Genomic DNA, 15,434 nt, shown 5'->3' with positions numbered 1-15,434 from the left:
GGTGTTGGCAGGACCAGGTTCCCTCTGAACTCTGTAGAGAAGAATCTTTCTTTGCCTCTTCCAGTTTGTGGTTGGCAGTCTTTGGAGCTGAGTGGCTCTACTCTGTCCCTGCCACTATACAGCCTCTTCCCTCTGTGTCTCTCTGTCACTGTGTGTCCTCTCTTCCTCTTATAAGGACACTAGTCGTATTGCAGTTAGGTCTCATCCTAACCCAGTGTGAACTCATCTTAACTACGGTAGATCCTCTGTTCTTGTGGTCTCTATATTTGCTAATTCACCGACATGCTAAAATTTATTTTTAACCCTACATCAATACGCATGGTCATTTATTTTTTATTTGTTAAAGATTTTATTTATTTATTTGAGAGAGATCGAGAGACAGCAAGCGCACAGAGGGAGAAGGGGAAGCAGACTCCCCGCTGAGCAGGGAGCCCGATGTGGGGCTCGATCCCAGGACCCCAAGATCATGACCTGAGCAGAAGGCAGACCTTAACTGACTGAGCCACCCAGATGCCACCAATACGCATGGTCATTTACAGATACGCACAGGGCAGCAAAAAATATGAACTGCCCAATACGCATATTCCCAGCTCAGGTAGAACTGCCCTGCCTTCTTGTTTCAGCTCTCATAAACAAGTTTCTTTCTTTCTTTCCTTCCTTTTTTTTTCTTTTTTAGTTTATTTAGTACTACATTTTTCTTAATTTTGTGCTTTTTTTTGGTGATTTTGCTGTTTAAATGGCTCTCAGTGCTGAAATACTGTTTAGTTCCTATGAGCAAGAAGGCTGTGATGAGCCTTATGGAGAAAATACGTGAGTTAGATAAGCTTCGTTTAGGCATGAGTCACAGTGCTGTTGAGCACGAGTCCAGTGTTAATAAAACAACAGTATGTAGTAAAGAAGATGTCTTTAAGCAGAAGTACACATAAAACATGCTAAAAATGTACATGATTGGTTGATGAAATGTTGTAATGAGAGGCTCCCAGGAACCTAACCCTTTATGTCCCCTAGGAGCGGTGGATTCAGTATTCACTAATTCGGTGTTTGCAGCGACTTTATAGAACATAACCACTGTGAATAATGAGAATTGATTGAAATTACATTTACAAAGGCCCTATTTCTGGAGAAGATCACATTCTCAGGTCCTGGATGGCCATAAATTTTGGGGTGTGCACTATTCAACATAGTACAGACCCAAACTGAGGTGTTCTCTCTCCCACACCAGTAATTTTCCAAATTGGCCAATCTCCTTACTCTCCTTGGGGACCTTGTTAAGAAAGGCAGATTTTTAGATCCCACCTCCGAGACTGTAATTCAAGATCTGGAGTGGGGTCCAGGAATCTGCATTTTCAGAAGGGCCAGGTCAAGGTGATGAAGACTGAACTTTATTCTTTCCGAACTGGCATCTATTTCTGTTAAACGGGCATATTGCCTTAGAGGGTTATGTGAGGAGTAAATAAAATGTGGTTGGGTTGTCTTGGTACTGTAATAAGCTTGCAATAAATGTTAAGCAGTAACAATAGTAGCATATTCTTTTCTTTAAGGCTTTTAAAAATTCATTTATTTGAGAGAGAGAGCACAAGAGTGGGGAAGGAGCAGAGGGAGAAGGAGAAGCAGACTCCCCACTGAGCAGGGAGCCCAACGTGGGGCTCCATCCCACGACCTGAGATCATGACCTGAGCTGAAGGCAGATGCTTAACCAACTGAGCACCCAGGCCCCCAGCATATTCTTAAATGTCTATATCTTCAAGCTGATACATTTTCCCCAATATACTGTCTATTTACTCTCTCATTTGGTTCTCTTAAGAACTCTATGAAATAGGAAAGATGGCACCTGCTTATGTCCTTGAAGACAGCAGCAAGAAAGGACAACCTACCATGAGAGAGGAGGCAAATTAAACTTCCAAAAGAAAAGTAACTCAAGAATTACTTTGGGAATATTTTGTTTAAGGTGTCTAGCTGCACACTTGTATGTAACCATAGGGCTTCCCTGTACATTTTCTCTAACGATGAGCACTTTAGGATATAGTGGGAAGATTTTAAGCTTTATGGCGGACTTACCCTAACAGCCTTGTGATCCTAGGTTAAGCAACCTCACGGAGCCTCTGTTTTTCCGTCTGTACAATGGAATAATAGTATCCATAAGGCAGAGTTGGGTGATCAGAGATAATGATGTTTGCAAAGCATCTGTCACAGTGCCAAGGCACTAAGATTTTACAATGAGGCATTATGATGATATAATACTTAATAATTTCCAAAGTATTTCTACACATGCTCTCTCATTTGCTCCTCATGGTAACATTCTATCCATCCTTCCTTCTTATTCATCCATCCTTCCTTCCTTCCTTCCTTCCTTCCTTCCTTCCTTCCTTCCTTCCTTCCTTCCTTCCTTCCCTCCTTCCTTCCATCTATCCATCCATCCATCCATCCATCCATCCACCCAATTCTTCCTTCTTACCATCCATCCATCCACCCATCCATCCTGTGATTGGCACCAGCTAGTTATACAGTAGTGAGCAAAACATACAAAAAATCCTCCTCTTAAGAACTTAGAGACTGGTGGGAGACACAGACCCCAGACGAAAGAGGAGGCAACAAACAGCTATGGTAAAATGCAAATTTTGGGACAGAAACGAACAGGATGCTGAGAGAGAACAATAGGGACGCCCTAGTTAGAATGGTCAGAAATGGCCTCCTTGACTGGATAACGAGAAGGGGCAGCCATGAGAGGACTGGAGAGAAGGGCATTTCAGGCAAAGGGAACATACCCAACAGCCATGCAGTGGGGTCAGCTGGGACTATGGCATTCATTCATCATCCATTCTTTCGGAATCCAGGGAGGCATCACTACTCTGGAGTTTGGCTTTCGTTTTGTCTCTGAGGAACCCAAGGGGTTAAATGTGAGCTCCGGGTCCCAGGCCAGGAAAGTACCTGAGTTCCATTCCCTGCTGCTGAGCTGGGTTTCTGACAAGACATCAGGAGTGGCCTCCGTGGCTCCCAGATGCCTTGCACAACACTGTAAGGGATGTCTATTTCTTTGGCCAGAAAACAATGAGTTTGGGCACCTGTGGGGGGTAAAACATTCCTTTTTTCAAATAGCACCTGAGGGGCATGAGTGCCTTCATCCCTAGTCGTGCGCTATAGGTGATGCTTCCCTTTACAGCTAGCTTCCTATACATAGGGAGGAAGCCGAGGCCAAGAGAGACAAGGAAATGGGGCTCAGTCACTTGGAGAGTTTAGGATGGGGTCCAGCAAGATCGTTGGCTTCTTGGCTGGCTGCTCTCCCAGAGTTGCTCCTCCACCACTCAAGCCACAGCTCACCTGCCGCATTCATGGGAATCCCAGAAGGTGAGCCCACATTGTCTCCCATCCCCAGCCAGTGCCGCTCTTACCACATGCTCCTTTGTTGGTTTCTCCAACCCCGACCAACCAGGCCATTTTGGTGGTGGTGTTCCCAAGTCCAGAGCCCACATCCATGTCCTTTCTTCCAAAAACAATGCAATCTGGAATTATTGATAAGCCCCATTGACCATCTTGTGGTTTCCGACTTCCCCCAGATTTGTCTGGAACGCTTGGGGCTTTGACCACGAATCTGTGAGCAAGCATTTCCTTGCTGTTTTGGGAAAGCAACCAAACCTACTATCTGTGCAAGGAGCTAATGATAAAGCCACCTATCATTATGTCACTTTGCCGGCCTACTGGTGGATGTCAGCTCTTCATAGTTGCCTCTTCTGGCATTTCCTGAGACCCTGCTCCTTCCCAAGAAGGGAGTCCGCAGGGGCCAAGATGTAGAAAAGAGAACCATGGTAATGACCCCCATCTATCTCACTCAGCTCCAGCCCTGGGAGGAGGGAGAAGGCCAAGCTTCGTGTGGTTCTGACATGCCCGGCCAAGTTCCAGGGCGAGAGAGCAATGAGGTCCTGACTTGCGCCCGGTGGCATGTCCATGGGCTTGGCATGCCATGGCCTGGCTGTGCCCCTCTGTCAGAGCAGCTGCCCAGGGCCCATTGCTCTCCGCCCTCTCCTTCTGACCAGGGGCTTGCCTTCTAGAAGGTAAGGGTGATGTGCAACTCTGGCATTAACCCTCTGTGGGGCTCAGATCGGTGCTGAGTATGGCCCATGGGGAGTTGAGGTGCTCATGTAATTAAACTCAGGTCAGTGAGTTTGATGGGGCAGAGGCCTTGGGCTCCTGGCCTGGTCTACTTGCTGTGGTTTATGAGGTCCTCCTGCCGGGGAACATTCTCCACAGCTGCTGAGAGCCCGTGCTTCGGATTCAGACAAACCGAGCGTGCTCTCTGATGTCTTACTTACTTCATGTTAAAGTGGGGGACTCATGGTATCTGCTGTTCAGGGTTTCTCTGAGGATGAAATGAGACAACATGCCCTTTGGCAGGTGTAGTAAGTAATGAAGTTTGTTACTTAAGGCTGGATTCCCCCAATCCCTGAGCTGTAACCGTGGGCCTTGAAAGGGGTGATGATGAGGCCTGGCAGGGGCAGGGGGCAGGGAGCACTTGGCCTTGCTGCTGTCAACGGCCCACAGCCCTGGTGAAATGCGTCCTCTTGGAGGACACAAGGAGCTGAGTAGTGACCCACAATGTGAGGTGCCACGTGACAGTCCCCAAGGCTGTCTCCCCAGCAGATGTTGGTGGTGCCCTGTCCTGTATCCCACTGGCTCACCTGAGTTGACCTGCATGGCACACAGCCCCTGGTAGGCAGGCAGCATCCCGCCCCAAGCAGCTACCTCTTTCTCTTTCTCTTTTCTCAGGCACCAAGGGAGCTGGCTTGAGCAAGTGCCAGTGCAACCAGGCAGAGTACGTGTGCGTGTGAGTGTGTGTGTGTGTGAGTGTGTGTGTCTGTGTGTGTGCACTGGAGTCACTTCTGGCCAATGGGGATGAGAGTGAGTGGCTAAATGGCCCCACCCCCTGTCATCCAGGTAATTATTCCAAGGTATCTTCTATACAGTTCCTTACAGAGCCCCAGTGGGGTTGAGCCCCTTGCCCACGGCCATCCCTATTCATTGACAAACCCTTCCTTCCCCGACTCACTTTCTCCACTACCTGCTGGTTTCCTGGGATCAGCCCCCTGAGAAACGACTGTATCCAGCGAGGATCTGCCTTTCGAGAGACCTGAACTAAGGCCTGGAATGCCTGTGCCAAGTTCCTGGGGCCCAGTGTGCCCCGATGCCACCAGCTGAGGCATTTCTGTGTTGGTGGCCAGAGGCTCATGCTCACACGTTCTCCCAGGCCTCACCCCTGCACATCATAGACCCAGGCCCCAGCCACCAGAGCAAGGCCACCCGTGGCTCAGCTGAGTGCCCCAGCATCGGCACATATGTCTGAGGATGGCAGGGGGAAGCTATGTCTGCTGCTCCCTCCTGCTGATGGACAAGAGCTGAAGGTGCTGGCCCCTGGCCCACCCTCTTCCTCTTTCCATATGTAGATGAGTGTCTTCAGAAGCCTCAATTCCTGGGTTTTTAAATGATGCTCAGGACCTACATGAAGTCTTTTGAATCACACAGAACTACCCTCGGCCCGACTAACTCTTCCTCATGCCTCCATGTCCCAGCGTTTGGATGTCATGTTACTCGGGACACTTTAGCTCAATGAAATCTAGAGCTGGAAAGGCCCTTGCATTTCACCTTGTGCAGAGACAGCCAGCACCTGTGGCTCTGGCGGCTACTTCCCCAGGCCATTCTCACGGCCAATGTTGCCCAGGATCCCCATCCCCCCATCTTTCCCTCTGAGTCCAAACGTGACAATATGATCACTCCAAGCAGAGGACGGGCAGGGCAAGGCCAGGAAATGATGGGCAGGGCCCCAAGGGGACTGGGATGGACAAGGCAGCTGTGCCTCATGCTCTGGTGAAGCTTGCATGCGAATGAGTGTAGACCATAACCAATATGCAAGATGATTTCAGGTAGCAGTGGGTGCCATGAAGAAAACAAACCCATGGTAATGAAAATGATGGGTGAGGGGAGATTGCTTTAAAGGGCAGGTCAGCTGAGGCTGGACCAAGCTCGGTGGGTTCCACATCTGGAAAGGAGGACAGGAGTTCTGGAGGGTGGGCACAAGGGGTCCTGGCAAGATGTGGTGTCAGGTAGGACAGCAGGGCAGGGCATCTGGGGCCGTGATTGGGAGCCCTGTAGCCCTCTGTAAGCACAAGAGGATGTCACTGGAAGATTCTCGGTGGGGTGAGATCAGATCAGACACAATCTGATTTGTGTTATTTTCTTTTCTCATTTTTTTTTTTAAAATTGAGGTATAAAATAGATTCAGGGGGTGTGTTGGTGCACACGTCTTGGGAACATCTGGAATTGTCCTACATGTACAGCTGTGTTGCATGCACGTCAAAATATAAGTCAGTTCTAGAACCCCAGGAGCTTGTGCTTCCCCCAGATCCCTCTGGCTGCTCCGTGGGGACTGCAGTGCAGGGAGGTGAGTGTCCAAATAGAGAGGCCAGTTAGAGGCAGGTGCCGTCATCCAGGCTTCGACTAGGGTAGATGTGGTGGAACCAGAGGAATGGTGGGTTTGGGATGCTTTTTGGTGGAAGAGCCAATAAGAGCTGCCGGCAGAGAGACTAGGGTGAGTCAGAGCAAGAGAGCCATGGAGAAGACATCGCAGATTTTTTGGCTTCAAGTCTGTGGTAGATTGTGGGGCGTAGGGGGATGGGAGCGCGGGGGGAAGGAATGGGCTGGGGAATGGGGTGGGGCAATCCGGACGGACAACACAGGGCGATCCCTTGACCTGATGAAAGCAGGGATGCCATGGCCACCCTCTGCCTCCCCCAGATCCCAGAGCAGAGTGCCCCGGAAACGAGTCACTGGACGGGGAGATCTGACAGCAAGCATCCCCGATGGCCCAAGGACAGAAGAACGAAGTCCCTGGCTAGCCTGAGGGCATCGGGAAAGCTAGGGGGAGGGCAGCTTTGGGTGAGCGGTGCTTCGCTCTCAGCTGAGTCCCTTGTGAAGCTGGGTCACTGGAAGGAGAGGTGCAGAGCGGGAGGTGACGTCGGTTCTCACTCAGGAGCCATCTGTTCGCTAATGCAAATAGCCTGTCTGTCAGGCCAGGCGAGGAAAAATGACTGGGGCAGCCCCACTGCAGAGCCCAGGGAGAGGGGTCTCTGGACCCATGAGGTAATCCCTCTGGTGATGTATGGCCCAGAGAAGAGCTGGGTTAATGATCTTCTGCAGGACCCGGGAGTAAAACACAGTAATTTCATAATACCGTGTGTGATGGATTAAGGCGTGTTAATACCAGGAGTATACATTAGGGGAAATGATCTTGCTGGCATACTAAATGGCAAAATAAAAGCACTTTTAGAAACTTCCATGATTAATTGGTCTGCCCTTTTAGTTCCGTACCATGATAAAGTAAAGCTCACTTCTCCTGGTCACCTCCCAGGCAATTCCTCTATAGCTCCCAGCTCTCTGAGGAACCCACCCCCCTAACCCAGGAAGGCCAGCCTGGGGGAGAGGCCAGACCTGCAGCCTGGAACACACCCTCACACCCTCTCCCGTCACAATATCGCCTGCCGATGTGTCACCATTTGAGATCCCATGGAGATGGCTGATTGGCACAGTTTGACCTGGTGCCAGATGCAGAACACTTTGGGAATGAGAGGTAGACAGAGGCTGAGAAAGGGTGCTCTGCCACCCTGCTGGCCAGGTTGGAGCTCCGCTCCTCTACTTAAGCTAGGCAATCTTGGCTGAGTTTTATCACATCTTTATGCCTCCGTTTTTTCATCTGTGAAATGGGGACAATAGGAAACCTAGTTCCTGAGGTGATGGGGATACAAGGAAGTGATTCATTTAACAAGGGCTCATATGGTATTCCCCATGTGTGAAGCCCTGTGAATGCGTGTCCAAGGCTTAGAACAGCACCTGTCACGTTATAAGTGCTCCCTGAATATTAACTCTTGGTGTGCAGGCTATATTGATATCACTCACAGCTCCAAGGAGTGGGTACTGTTCATACCCCATTTTGCAGGTAGGGAAAACGAAGGCACAGAGAGGGAAGTAAATTGCTGGAGGGTGGGGCCAGGAGCAGGCACAGATAGACCGAACTTTAACCGGTGGGCTTCCCGAACCCCCATACCCACCCAATCTCCTTGGGAGGAACTAGCTGCTCTGGTTCTGTTCAGAGCCATTGACTCTAGAGCTGGAGATAGGAAGAGCCTCTGGGCCTGCACCCAGACACTCCCTTGCGGGATGTTGCCTTTGTTCTTAGGAGGCCAGATCACCGCCATCACGGATCCACATATTGGAGGTAGAGAGGGCCAGACCAGAGCTGAGAGACCCAGGAGGAAGGCTCAGCCCCATCCTTTTATTCATCCGGAGACATCAGGCAAGTTGCCGGCCTGAGCTCCTCATTCCCCAGCGTGGTGACGAGGCATTCAAAAGACAAGGCAAGAGGATGCCTTGTAATCTGCAAAAGAAAGAACAGACTTGAAGGATGAATCATTCCCGCCCTGGCAGGCCTTGGGAAAGCCTTGTCTGCAGTCTGGCTGCCCTCTCTCCTACTGCAGGAGGGCTCAGAGAAATTCATTCCTGAGTGGTGGAGACCAAGGAGGGCAGTTGGCTTCGGGCCAGTTTTACCTTCCACCCAGGCCTGCCCAGTGTACCTGACTGGTGTGCATAGGTACGTTCATGCACCTGCTAGGATGCCAAGACCCTTGGTTCATCACGCTTCTCCCCTGCATCACTCTGGAAACTGCCTGCATCTTACAGACCTCTTTAGCCTCCTCCTTATTTCTTCACCCATTCAACAAATGCTCATTGGGTGCCTACTCAGCTCGAGGCAGCTGGAATGCAGCAAGAAGACAACAGAACAGACTTTGGACCTTGCAGAGCTTATATTCAAGTGGCAGGAAACAGAGGCCGGCCATCCCCTTCGGGGCTTACAGCCTTCTAGCTCCCACAGATATTGAGTGTGAGGATGGTCAACTCACGCTTCCCCCAGAAGGCGGGCACAAATGTCAATGCATGAAGCAGGTTGGTGTGTCACACCCCTGCTGTGGCCCGGCCGTCACTTTCCTGTCTATGGCCGCGGCTACTCTTCCATTCCCATGTGGGAAGGTGGACCCAGTGGTCACATCTCCTGATTTTCCTAGAGAATGGGGAAAAATCTGGATTATCTTCCCTGGAAATTTCCTGATTTTTAAAACATGAGCCGCTAATTCAAAGAAGTTTCAGCACCATGCAGGTCATAGGAAACCCATCGGCTAGCCCCGTCTGGACCCCAGCCGGGCCATCAGCAACCTTGGGTTTAGAGCATCGTCGTGCACCATTGTTAGCTGATTGATTGGACCCTTTTCTTGGGTACTGCGCTCTACAGTGTGTATAATACTTTTCCTGAAAAGACCTCATTTGGTGCTCCTAACAGTCCTGGGAAAAAGGCTGTCACCCGTCTGAGATGGGCCATGGGTCAGCCGTTGTCCCAGGCAAGAGGGTGTTGGAGTAAATGAAGCCCATCAAAGAAATCAGGCAACTCACACGTGTTGTGAATAGTCGGAAAAGTGCTCAGGGACCAGAACTCAGATTCCCTTTGGTATTGAAAAGGGTTGCTTTCTCTATGTCTGCAGGACCCAGAGCATAACTCCCGTCGTGGCTGGTTAGAGTCAAAGGCTCCAGAGTTGGCCAGTGGGGTTCAGATCTCACCTTCGCTGCTCTACCAGGAGCATATTGCTCAAATTCTCTGAGCCCGTCACAGCATCTGCAAAATGGTGGTGATGACAGTCCAACCTATGTCATAGGGCTTTTATGAGGACTACCAGAATGCCCATGAATTCTTGGTCATAGTCAGGCTTCAATGAGTATCGCCACGATCATGGCGAATTTGGATCTGCGAAGTTATTTGGAAAATTTAATGGTATGAAACGATGTCTCTTATGCAACTTTAAATGAAAAAAGCAGGCACCAGACTGGCTAACTTTATTTTTGTATACATGGGCTAAAAGCTGGAAAGAAATAGGGAGGAAGATGTGTCAAAACAGCAACAATTTGGGGTACTGGGATTGTAGGTGCTTTTAATTTTCTACCTTCTAGTTTTCCAAGTTTTCTGAATTTTCTAAAGTCAGCATGTATTAATTTAAAAAATCAGAGCAGGATAATTTATTTAAAAAAATTAAATCCCCAAGGGCGCCTGGGTGGCTCAGTCGGTTAAACGTCTGCCTTCAGCTCAGGTCATGATCCCAGGGTCCTGGGATCGAGCCCCGCATCGGGGTCTGTGCTCAGCGGGAAGCCTGCTTCTCCCTCTCCCGCTCCTTCTCCCTGCTTGTGCTCTCTCCCTCTCTCAAATAAATAAAGTCTTTAAAAAAAATTAAATTCCCAGTCTTCCAGAAAAGAATTTTAGCTTTAAACTTGCCCTCACCAGCCCAGCCAACTCTCTTCCAAAGAACCCCCTGCCCTTGGAGGCCCCCGATCGTCTGGAATTCCCAAGGCTGTCCCAAGGGAATCTCTGAGCAGCAGGGGTCCTATGACGTCCTGGCCCATTCTCCAAACCCAAACACCCTTGACTGTCAGTGGGCCCCACCGGGCCTGAGATCTGTCCCCACAAGCCATTACTGCCCTCAAGAGAGAACAGACTCATCCCAGGCCCATCCTGCCCAATGCCCATGTCAAAGAACTGGCCTGCTTACCCTCATGTCTCAGAAAGTTCTCAGATGATTTGCTGGGTATAGGCAGAGTAGTACAGTTTGATTATTCACTGCCGGTTTTTACAAAGCTCCTAAGAGCACCAGGAAAAGGAATAGAGGATGAGCAAACGTGTAGGAGCCTATCTGCTTTCACTGTTCAGTTGCACTGAGGAATGAATGGATGCAGACCGCTGGAGGATTTTTGCCTTTGCCCTGAAACCAGGAGCTCCTGAAAGCGAATTCGTTTCCTCCAAAGCGTAGGCTCATGGCATGGAGAGAGGAAAAAATAAAATTTGCAGTCTGAGTGTGCTTCTCTTGGAAATATGGAAGATGATCATGCAATCAGACAAATATAGCTTTGGGACAGTATGAAGTTCTGGTCTAAAATTACATTTAATTATTGTTACATTTCAGACTTTGTAGGAAATAACAGTACAGAAGTGTGACTTTCCAATTAGCATGGAAAGTGTCATGAGGTTTAGGTGAGGGTTTTAACAAACCGTGGGGCTTTGAGACTAAAATTACATGACATTATTTGCGTTCACAAAATTAGGTTGATCAGTTATGGTGCAAACTCCTCTGTTGGAGAGAAGGACTGTTACGTGTTAGCCCCACCCCGCACCAATTTTCCACATCCCCTCCTCTCGGTTTGTTTTGTTTTGTTTTGCTTTGTTTTGTTTTTAAAGCCACACAAATCTTGAGCTCTCCTGCACGTCCTGCCCCAACCCCGGTGACAAGGCCCAACCAGAAATGCACGACATGAAGGAAGAGTCATTTTGCCTCGTTATAGGACAACATCGGGAGCTCTTCTTCAGCCCCTTAATTCATTTCTTATAGTTTTTCGTGTCACATCCACTTGCTTTATAGCTGACTAACTCGCAAGTTATAGTTGTAATTTATGGTCAAAATTGAGTGGTAGCAAATCAAGGAATATTTCCATTGATTACCCTAAATTGTCTAATCTCCTGTATGTTTTTAGAACTTGATTGGGTGGTATTTACTGATTGCCTTCATCTAATTTAAAAATCAATCAATGGCAACAATGAGTGCTGGGAGATAAATTGAGTCTAATGCAGCCTAACCGAGGCAAATCTCCATCAGGCCCGTGCACAATAGCATCTGTGGGCGGTTTTAATACATAAACCATAACGGCCTGGAGCGGGGCGTCCGGGGTGGATGCTCTGAAAATCCCCACTGGCATCTCATGCCTCTTGCGTCGTCCGCTTAGGGTGATTGCCCTCTGCCAGCACGAACATATTTCACTACAATAAAGCTGCAGCACAGGAGATAAAACGGGGATCTGATTGGGTTTCAAGGCTCGCCAGGCCTTCTTCGCCCCCCACCTCCTCTGAGGATATTAATGGAAATTAACATAACACCAGCCTTTTTGGAGCTGCCTGCACCACCCTGGAGAGAAACAACCATGCGCTCATTAATTCATCCCTCCGACCCTCGTGGGCCTCTGTTTTTGTTTTCATCATTACTTCCCGGGCATTCGCTGTGGGCCAGTCACGTGCACGGCCTTTGGGTACGTTATGCTGTTTATTTAGCACTATGCATCCCCTTAGAGGGTGTTAGCTCCATTGTACAGGGGGGAAACTGAGGCTCGGGTGAATTTGACAGCCGGTCCCAGATCGTGTGGCTAGAAAAGCTTGGTCTCTGGGCTGCACACCACATCCAGGAGCTAAGGATAGGGCATCCGGGACAAGGTAAAGGGGGACCAAATCCAAGACCCTGGATGAGCTTGCATCTCATTGGGAGCCAAACATGCACACAATTCACAGTAAGACAAAACAGGACAAAATGAGGGCTATCACTGTCCTGTGAGCCACGAGTTACTATGGGGCACAAAGGAGGCAGGGAGACTAAACTTTAACTTAGAGACCAAAGAGTCAGAAATACCATATGATGGTTCTTTGGACTGTCTAGACACAGTTGGGCCGCAGTGGAGGTTTCAGGATCCCCAGCAAGGGCAGAGTAAATAAAATTTCTACTTGTATGATTTGTGTTGATATGCAACATGGTGCGGCACGTGACTCTTTTCAGAAACTGCGCTTCCCTGCCGTGCTCATCAGTCCTGAGCAATGCCTGGGCAGCCGTGTGCTCGACCTTTCTACGTGTAAGCACCCTTAGCTCCAGGCCCTGGACTTCTGGAGGAAAATCCTCTGATTTTATCAAAAACCTCAGAGGTGTTCTGAAGATGACAATTAGGAAAATTCGAACGTGCTTCTTCCTTAAAAGAGAAACACCACTTGGCGTCACTGGAACACTTTATAAATGAAGACAAACAGATAAATGTTCCAAAGCGCTGAATTTCACCCGAAGTCAAACTTTGCCCATACCTGGAGCCCATTCCGGGGGAATCCCCATTTGTCTCAGAATTGTCATCAAACTAACTCCCCAGGAAAATTCCCGGAAGCCCTGGAGAACCAGGGAAACAATAGGCAGAATCGCAGCTGGAGGAACCCTGTTGTTTCCCGAGGAGCCACTTCCCAATCCCACAAAGCTGAATGTCAGGTTTTCAGGCCCAAGGAAGACTGGACACCAGTGGACAGCCCGGCAAACCAAGAACTGTCCCGTGCTGCCATTCAAAGAGAATCACTACTTTGCAGTTAAACATCTGACCAAACTGGGGCACCTGAGTGACTCAGTCGGCTGGGCATCCAACTCTCGGTTTCGGCTCAGGTCGTGATCTCAGGGTTGTAAGATTGAGCCCCGCGTCGGGGTCTGTGCTTGGTGTGGAGTCTGCTTGGATTTCTCTCTCTCCTTCTCCCTCTGTGCCCCCCACCAAAATAAATAAATAAATTAATTAATTAAAAAAATAAGCCTAAAAACAAACAAACAAAAAACCCTCTTAACAAACTTAAAGAATGGTTCATGGATCTCGGAATTTGTAGAACAGTCCGCAGGCTCCCCCCCTGTCCTATTGGACTGTTCAGACATCACATACCTTCTTCTCAAACAAAATGTCATTAGACTCTTTATCACAGGGCTCTACAGCTTAGGAGGGCGATGGGCCATTCCCACTTTGTTCCATGAGATGCTTAAAGCATCTTTATTTTTCTTAAGGATTTTATTTATTTATTTTTTTGAGAATGAGAGAGAGAGGGAGCACGAGTGGGTGGGGGGCAGAGGGAGAAGCAGACTCTCTGCTGAGTGGGGAACCTGATGCGGGACTTGATCCCATGACCCTGAGATCATGACTGAGCTGAAACCAAGAGTCGTAGCCTAACTGACTGAGCCACCCAGGCGCCCCTAACACAATACATCTTTTTTAATGAGTGAGTTATTGAACATTTCCCTACCACAAGGTTATTTTTTTTTCATAGCTCAGTGACAGTTGCCAGGCTTTTCTTAATCCTCTTGGGGACAGGGGGCTGAGTATTTGAAGCCCATGCCCCGCGTACTTCCCCCATGCTGCCTCCTTCCTTCTCCAATAAGTCCTTTGGCTGAGACTGCTGGTTGTCCTCCCCTTTCTTCCCAAGGTAAGAAATCTCACATTTTAGCTGGTCACAGAATAAAGCCTACATTTACCAGTCTTCCTTGCAGGTAGGTATGTACAGGTGACTACTAACTTATGGGATATAGGTGAAATTTTGCAGAACAGTTTATGTGAACTGTCTTTAAAAGGGGGGGGGCATCTGTATGGTGCAGTTGGTTAAGCATCTGACTCTTGGTTTCAGCTCAGGTCATGATCTCAGTGTCGGGGGATTGAACCCTGGGTCAGGTTCCACGCTCAGCAAAGAATCGGCTTAAGATTCCTTCTCCCTCTCCCTCTGCCCCTCCCCACTGTGCTGTGCTCTCTCTCTCTTTCTAAAATCAATCAAGCTTAAAAAAAAAAAAAGAGTTGGTATGTTGTACAATAAACCTGCATGTGAATGTTTGTAACAGCTTTACTGATAATCATTAAAAACTGGAAACAACCAAGATATTCTCATGATGTGATGAGGATGATGTTCCTCCCCAAGCCCCTAACCCCAGTTTAATCAGGACAAAAGCACCAGACAGATTCCAAATGAAGGACATTCTGCAAAATACCCAACCAGTGCTCCTCAAAACTGTCAAGGTCATTAAAAACAAGGGAAGTCTGAGGAATTTGTCACAGCCAAGAGGGGCCTAAGGAGATGTGACAACTAAATGTAAAGTGGTACCATGGATGAGATCTTGGAACAGAAAAAGGGCATTAGGTAACAATGAAGGAAATAAATTAAGTTTGGACTTCAGTTGATATTAATGTTGGTTCATTCATTTTAACAAATATACCATATTTACGCAAGAAGTTAACAATGGGAAAACTGGATGTGGGTGCTCTGAGAACTCTTTGTACTATCTTTGCATTTTTTCCTGTAAATCTAAAACTAATTTAAAATAAAAAAAATTAATAAAAAAAGAGTTTGTATGCAGCTTTTGCCCCAATCCATTTTAGCTCTCCTTCCATTTTACTTCCTGGAACATGGATCTGTGGGCTGCTATCTTAGAACATGAAGACAAGTGAACCCCATGACCCTGGATGGTGGAGCTGTGAGCTGGAAGGAAACCAGGTCCCTGAGCACTTCATGCCCTTAAGCAGCACCACCAGGCCTGGAGAGCTGACTTCCAGCTTGTATGTAAAAGAAAGATGAAGTCTGGTCTTGTGTAAGTCTTATTATTTTAGGCCTTTCTTTCTCAGCCAAATCCAATTCTAACTGATACTGCCCTTTGCTTGCTTTTATTCAGGACACAGGTTCTGTGGGTGGAGATCCAGGCCGCTGTGTGGGGCTGAGGGCTCAGGTCCCTGCTCCCTGACCTCTCCTCACCCCAGAAGCC

This window comes from Callorhinus ursinus, unplaced genomic scaffold (assembly GCF_003265705.2).
Source record: "Callorhinus ursinus isolate GAN/ISIS: 27379988/994484 unplaced genomic scaffold, GSC_fseal_2.0 scaffold56, whole genome shotgun sequence".
NCBI lineage: Eukaryota > Metazoa > Chordata > Mammalia > Carnivora > Otariidae > Callorhinus > Callorhinus ursinus.
The sequence above is the reverse complement of the archived record's forward strand: the minus strand, read 5'-3'. Positions refer to the sequence as shown.